Source organism: Chiloscyllium plagiosum, chromosome 39 (genome assembly GCF_004010195.1).
Source record: "Chiloscyllium plagiosum isolate BGI_BamShark_2017 chromosome 39, ASM401019v2, whole genome shotgun sequence".
Taxonomy (NCBI): Eukaryota; Metazoa; Chordata; class Chondrichthyes; order Orectolobiformes; family Hemiscylliidae; genus Chiloscyllium; species Chiloscyllium plagiosum.
The window spans coordinates 23,985,006-23,991,941 of NC_057748.1; the positions used below are offsets into that span (position 1 = coordinate 23,985,006).

The 6,936-nt window shown below is 47.3% G+C and overlaps 1 protein-coding gene across 2 annotated transcripts in view; it reads right to left on the reverse strand.

The window, feature by feature from the left end:
* LOC122542350 (NACHT, LRR and PYD domains-containing protein 3-like) overlaps nucleotides 1–1,594 on the reverse strand; it is an 83,085-nt gene extending 81,491 nt beyond the window's left edge. Inside the window, exon 1 of one of the 2 annotated variants that reach the window (XM_043680040.1) lies at nucleotides 1,282–1,594. The gene's annotated coding sequence lies outside the window, so the exon portion shown is untranslated. The remainder of the gene's footprint in view (nucleotides 1–1,281) is intronic. The other variant, XM_043680041.1, reaches the window with a different exon arrangement.
* Between the last annotated feature and the right edge of the window lie 5,342 nt (nucleotides 1,595–6,936).

Sequence of the window (6,936 nt, forward strand, 5' to 3'; positions counted from 1 at the left end):
TGGAACCTCCATCCTCCCCGGGGTCATACACTGTCTGACCTCTCTGGGAGCTCCATCCTCCTGAGGTCACACACTGTCTGACCTCTCTGGGACCTCCATCCTCCCCAGGGGGTCACACACTGTCTGACCTCTCTAGGACCTCCATCCTCTCCGGGGTCATACACTGTCTGACCTCACTGGGACCTCCATCCTCCTGGGGTCACACACTGTCTGACCTCACTGGGACCTCCATCCTCCCCGGGGTCACACACTGTCTGACCTCTCTGGGATCTCCATCCTCCCGGGGTCACACACTGTCTGACCTCTCTGGGACCTCCATCCTCCAGGGGCGTCACACACTGTCTGACCTCACTGGGACCTCCATCCTCCCGGGGTCACACACTGTCTGACCTCACTGGGACCTCCATCCTCCCGGGGTCACACACTGTCTGACCTCTCTGGGACCTCCATCCTCCCGGGGTCACACACTGTCTGACCTCTCTGGGATCTCCATCCTCCCGGGGTCACACACTGTCTGACCTCACTGGGATCTCCATCCTCTCGGGGTCACACACTGTCTGACCTCACTGGGACCTCCATCCTCCCGGGGTCACACACTGTCTGACCTCTCTGGGACCTCCATCCTCCAGGGGCGTCACACACTGTCTGACCTCACTGGGACCTCCATCCTCCCGGGGTCACACACTGTCTGACCTCACTGGGACCTCCATCCTCCTGGGGTCACACACTGTCTGACCTCTCTGGGACCTCCATCCTCCCGGGGTCACACACTGTCTGACCTCTCTGGGACCTCCATCCTCCCGGGGTCACACACTGTCTGACCTCTCTGGGATCTCCATCCTCCCGGGGTCACACACTGTCTGACCTCACTGGGATCTCCATCCTCTCGGGGTCACACACTGTCTGACCTCACTGGGACCTCCATCCTCCCCGGGGTCACACACTGTCTGACCTCTCTGGGATCTCCATCCTCCCGGGGTCACACACTGTCTGACCTCACTGGGACCTCCATCCTCCCGGGGTCACAGACTGTCTGACCTCTCTGGGACCTCCATCCTCCCCGGGGTACACACTGTCTGACCTCACTGGGACCTCCATCCTCCCGGGGTCACACACTGTCTGACCTCTCTGGGATCTCCATCCTCCTGAAAAGTGAAAGTTGGTACTTTTTCCTTCAAACCATTGGATTCCCGGACCAGTCTGTGTTTATAATAACACTACAGCGTGACCACATATCCTCACGGTAACCTTCCCAGAAACAACATTCATCTCATTTCTCACCGTCTGCACAAGACACCCGGAAATCTCCCGCTGACTGTAGCAAACACCAGCTTCCGGGTCCGTGTGGGCGTGGGCGGGGCTTCAGTCACCCGCTTTTCCGATTCGCCCACCAAGCTGCCACTCTACACTTTCAGTAGCCAATAGGAGGCCGAGGCGGCCCTTTGTCGTCACTGCGCGGGAGTTCTGAATGGTGATCTCTGAAAGGAGTGGGGTGGGCATTGGTATCAAATTGGAATGAGGGAGAGTGGGGCAGGTTAATGGAAATTCTGAAGCCGGGTCACTGATCTGCAACGTTTAGTCTGAGTTTCCCCCACAGATGCTGCCAGATCTGCTGACATTTTCCAGCAATTTCAGATTTTTCTTTTGATGTTCCAGCATCTACAGTTTTTTTTTGGAAGATTAGATTCCCAACAGCATGGAAACTGGCCCTTCAGCCCAACAAGTCCACACTGGCCCTCCAAAGAGTAACCCACCCAGACCCATTTCCCTCTGACTAATGCACCAAAGGCTATGGGTAATTTAGAAATGGCCAATTCACACGGTGGCACAGTGGTTAGCACTGCTGCCTCACAGCGCCAGAGACCCGGGTTCCCGCCTCAGGCAACTGTCTGTGTGGAGTTTGCACGTTCGCCCCGTGTCTGCGTGGATTTCCTCTGGGTGCTCTGATTTCCTCCCACAGTCCAAAAATGTGCAGGTTAGGTGAATTGGCCATGCTAAATTGCCCGTAGTGTTAGGTGAAGGGGTAAATGTAGGGAATGGGTCTGGGTGGGTTGCTCTTCAGAGGGTCAGTGTGTACTTGTGGGGCCGAAGGGCCTGTTTCCACACTGTAAGTAATCTAATCTTTGGACTGTGGAAGGAAGCTGAAGCACCTGGAGGAAACCCACACAGACAGTTGCCAAGACTGGAATTGAACCTGGGTTCCTGGTGCTGTGACTCAGTAGTGCTAACCACTGAGCCATCGTGCCACATCATTCTTTGGTTCTTTTTGTTGAGGTTCAGTGGAGACCAGAGAATGAGGGAGCGAAGTAGAGAAAGAGAGAAGGAGACAGAGATTGGTTTTGAAATTGGAATGTGGGAGGTGGCCTCTTTGATATTTATTACAGCACAAATGCTACCTTCAACTCATCCCATCTTTGCCAGTCATCAAATATTCATCTACTTTTAATTCCATTTTCCAGGACTTGACCTTTAGCTTTCTATGCTGTGGTGCTACATTATCTTCCAAATGTTTCTTAAATGGTTGTCATGGTTCACACCTCTACCACCCTTTGAGGCAATGATTTCTGGATGCCCATCACTGTCTGGGTGAAAAACTTTTCTTTTAAATGTCCTGGCCCTTAATTTAAGTCTCTTCTCATTCCTCCAACCCCTCCAACCTCCAAGGAAAAGGTTTCCTCCTATCAACCCTCATGAATTTATTGGCCACAATCCAGATCTCTCACTGCCTTCTTTGCTCTGAGGAAAACAATCCCAGCCTATTTAGTCTCTCTTCAAAACTGAATGTGGAGGAGCCAGAGTTGGACTTGTGTGGACAATGTTAAAAGAGGTTCTGGGATGGACAAAGTTAAAAGAAGTTCTAGGATTTACATATTAATGAAGCAAAACCTGCAACCCACTCTAAAGATGAAAGAGTTAACAAACCAGGTTTGTTCAATGTATCATTTCAGTTGCATGACACTAATCTTTCGCTATAAATTCTGTGTCCTGTGATCTTATACTCCACAACTACCCAATGAAGGGCTCCAAAGCTAGTGCTTCCAAATAAACCTGTTGGACTATAACCTGGTGTTGTGTGATTTTTAACTTCAAAACTGAAACAACTCCAGCTCAGACAACATCCTAGTGAAGCCCCTTTGTACTGTCTCTCATACAATCACATCCTTTCTATTGTGTCACAACCAGTACTGCACACAGTACTCCAGCTGTGGACTAACCATTGTCTTATGCAGTTCCCTAATCTCCTTGCTCTTGTATAAGCCTAGCCTGATAAAGCTAAATATCCCATATAGCTTCTTAACCACCTTATTTACCTACTTTGCTGCCTTCAAGGATCTATAGACATGCACACCAACATACTTCTGCACTTCCTGAAGTATTACCATTCATTGTGCACTCCCTTCCCTTGTTTGTCCTCACAAAATGCAGGCCCCCGCATGTTTCAGGATGAAATTCAATTGCAACTGCTCTGTAGTCGAAGGCTTTTGTTCCCATATTTACTATACTAATTTTCATATAGCCTACAAAGTTATTATTCAAACCTACATTTGTATTGAAATCATTACTGTATGCAAAAAACAGCAAGGAATTGGGGTTGTGCAAACAACTGGATTTAGAGGAACACTGACATCTTGGAACACACAAAAAACTGAAATCTTTGGAGAAACTCTGCAAGTCTGGCAGCATCTGTAGAGGGATCAGAGAGTTAACATTTCTAGTCCAGTGTAACTGGACGTTTAAGACAAGGATCTTTTCAACACAGGAATCAGCCTAGTGATTCTTCTCTGAACTGTATCCAGTGCAAGTATTATGCAAAATTAAGGATTGGAATCCAGAGCAAATTTTGTTAAAGATTGTTTCGTCAATCACCAATACAGCCGGTATCGAACTCCACTGGGAATGGGTGACGTTCAATTGTACTTTTATTTTGATTGGTTCAGATTTGGATGTTGGTAAGCAATTGAACTGTTCCAACCCAATTGAAGGTGGACTTTCCGGGTGTGCACTGCCCTGGATACCAGCCTATGAGTTGTCTTATTCAATTCAGGCTGAATGGGACTCTTTTGCTGTCTCCAGTCAGCATACAGGCAGCAACTACAATGGTCTGCCAACCCATATCCTCGAAATGTTTACAATCATTTGGTTTGGTGTTGTTTTGGAGATTTGCAGAGGCTGATCCAGGGTCTGTCTATTCAGGATATGTCCTGAGTTCTCTCAGATATGCTCTGATATTGTCTTCATTCAAGTGGTTGAAGAGTATTGTGCTGGAAAAGCACACCTGGTCAGGCAGCATCCGAGGAGCAGGAGAAATGCGGATGTAAGTTCTTCAGCAGGAATGGCTTCATCCCTGATTCTCCTGCTCTCCGGATGCTGCCTGACCTGCTGTGCTTTTCCAACACCACACTCTTTGACTCTGATCTCCAGCATCTGCATTCACCTTCTTCATTCAAGTAATGTTTCCCTAGGCTCAGTTGGCCTGGGATGGTGTCCACTTCCATCGGAATAGCCTCTAACTCTAAGCTCAACTTGTCACATTTTCCAATGACAAAGCCAGATATATATATATATATACACACACGACAGTGGCAGTCAATGGCAGTGACTTGCAGTACCTGTTTGAAGTCCATTTGGGCTTCAGCTAGTAGATGCTTTTGCATGATTACATCATTAATTCCAGAAACCAAACAGTCTCTCAATTTTTCACATGCCACTGCCAGTCATTTTAACCTCATCAAAAATCCCAATATGTATTCCCCTGGTTTCAAATTGTCGAGTAAAACTGACAGCATGTCAAAATGAAAGGAGTTTGGGATCATAATATTTCTTAACTAAATCCATCAACTCTTGAAAGGCTTTAGTATGTGGTGCCTCGTGGAAAGTCAGGCTTCTAATAAATGAAAATGCTGTGGATCCACAAGCTGTCAGGAGAATTAGCCAATGCTTTTTATCTGCTCCAATGTCATTGGCTTGAAAAAAAAATCATTTCCACATACTGGGCCCAGGCTTTAATGGCAATATTGAATGAGTCAAGCTTCCCAAATAGTGGCATGATGCCAAAAATGCTTACCTCAACTCAAAGACAACTGTTGTGAGTGAATGTCTTCAGGAGTGTATTTTTCTCTCAATGCTATCGAAATACTTCCACTAATGCCAGTATCCTGTCGCCAAGTCACCTTCTATTTAGCCATAGAAAATCATTGCCATTGATCCAGCTTCATCAGCGCCAGCTCCAAGAGGGAGCAGAACCTCTGACACTCCTATTTGTTTTCTTTTCCTTTCCCACACTCCCACTGCCCCCAAATGGGACTGAGCAGTAGTTGCCTATATTTTCCTCAAAAGGTCCATGGCTGTGTGTACATATATAGTGATACAGTAAAAAGACACCGCTGTCTGAAGACTTTATTCTGCCTTTTCTATCAACAGGAGAAATATCCATGTGGTCAGTTAAACTTGAACAAGCCTGATAAATTGCTTGTGTCAACAAGTGAAGGAGAAGGAGTAGGGAGAGAAGGGTGGGATTAAATCAAAACGGAGTTGGTGGGAAAATGAAGCCCTTTATCCCTAAAGGCATTGCGAGCATTGGTGGACACCGCATCCTCCCTCTCCAAGGGCTTGAGTGTAATTGTAGAACAGGGACAGGCAGTGCGCAGGGATGACTCCTCTATGGCCTACTGCCTGGACCTGTTAATAACCAGCCTGACCAGTCCCAGGAGCAGGCCCACAAGAAACTCCTTTGAACTGCCCACACCACTCCTCATTGGATGCCCAAAGATCAGATTGTGAGGCTGAAATGCAACTAAAAACATAACAAAAGCATTTTCAAGTAATTAGAAACAGAATGCAAACATCCACAACCAATATACACTTGGTCCATGGACTCCATAGTGCCTCAAAATAAGCAGTTGGGCTGGGAGTCTGTGAACTACCATAATCTGTGCATATGAGGAACTGCGGTGTGCAACACCCTCCACCTCAGATCCCCCAGGGAAAGAGGGATGACTCTGACTGGGAATCCCCACTGCCCAGTGGTAAACAGGAACACCAAGGTGTACCCAGGTGGTGGTTGAAAGAGTAGAGCTGAATGATGTGCAGCAGCAGTCTTTACAGAGCTTGCCATTTTGCCTCCCTGAAAGACATACAACACATATGGCTGAGGCAGCTCAGGCTGTAGGACACAGGCTCCCGAGAGGATTACCGCATTCTGGTAGCTATGTGAATTTCTGTCCAAACAATGGTACACATAGAGGGGATCCCACTGTACACATGAGCATCCTCCAACTGGAGCATGATGTGTTGGAGGTGATTTCCTCGAATTCCAGGAGCAGCAATTCCTGTTTTATATGCTGTTGCATTGTTTTGGAACTTTGAAAAAAAAGTCAAAACAACAGCAGTTTTAAAAGGGAGAAGAGCAGACAAAAGGAAGCACATGGTGAGGTCAGTGCAGGAGAGAGAGGGAGAAAGAAACTGACACCACAGTGTACCTGCACAGTTACTACCTTTGCTGTTTGAATTCATGTATCACTGGACATCGGTGTATGCCTGGGAAAATAAACAGCAAAATTCACAACTGATCTTGGAGGAACTGTTTGGGTGAAGTCACAGCACAGAAACAGATAAGTTAATCATTTTAAGTGTGTCTCACAGAAAGTCTGCTGTAGTGAGTAGAGCGGGTTCGTTCTTGATAATGTTTTTTGAGATATGTCTCTTAGAGTCATAGAGTCATAGAGGTGTACAGCATGGAAACAGACCCTTCGGTCCAACCCGTCCATGCCGACCAGATATCCCAATCCAATCTAGTCCCACCTGCCAGCACCCGGCCCATATTCCTCCAAACCCTTCCTATTCATATACCCATTCAAATGCCTCTTAAATGTTGCAATTGTACCAGCCTCCACCACTTCCTCTGGCAGCTCATTCCATACATGTACCACCCTCTGC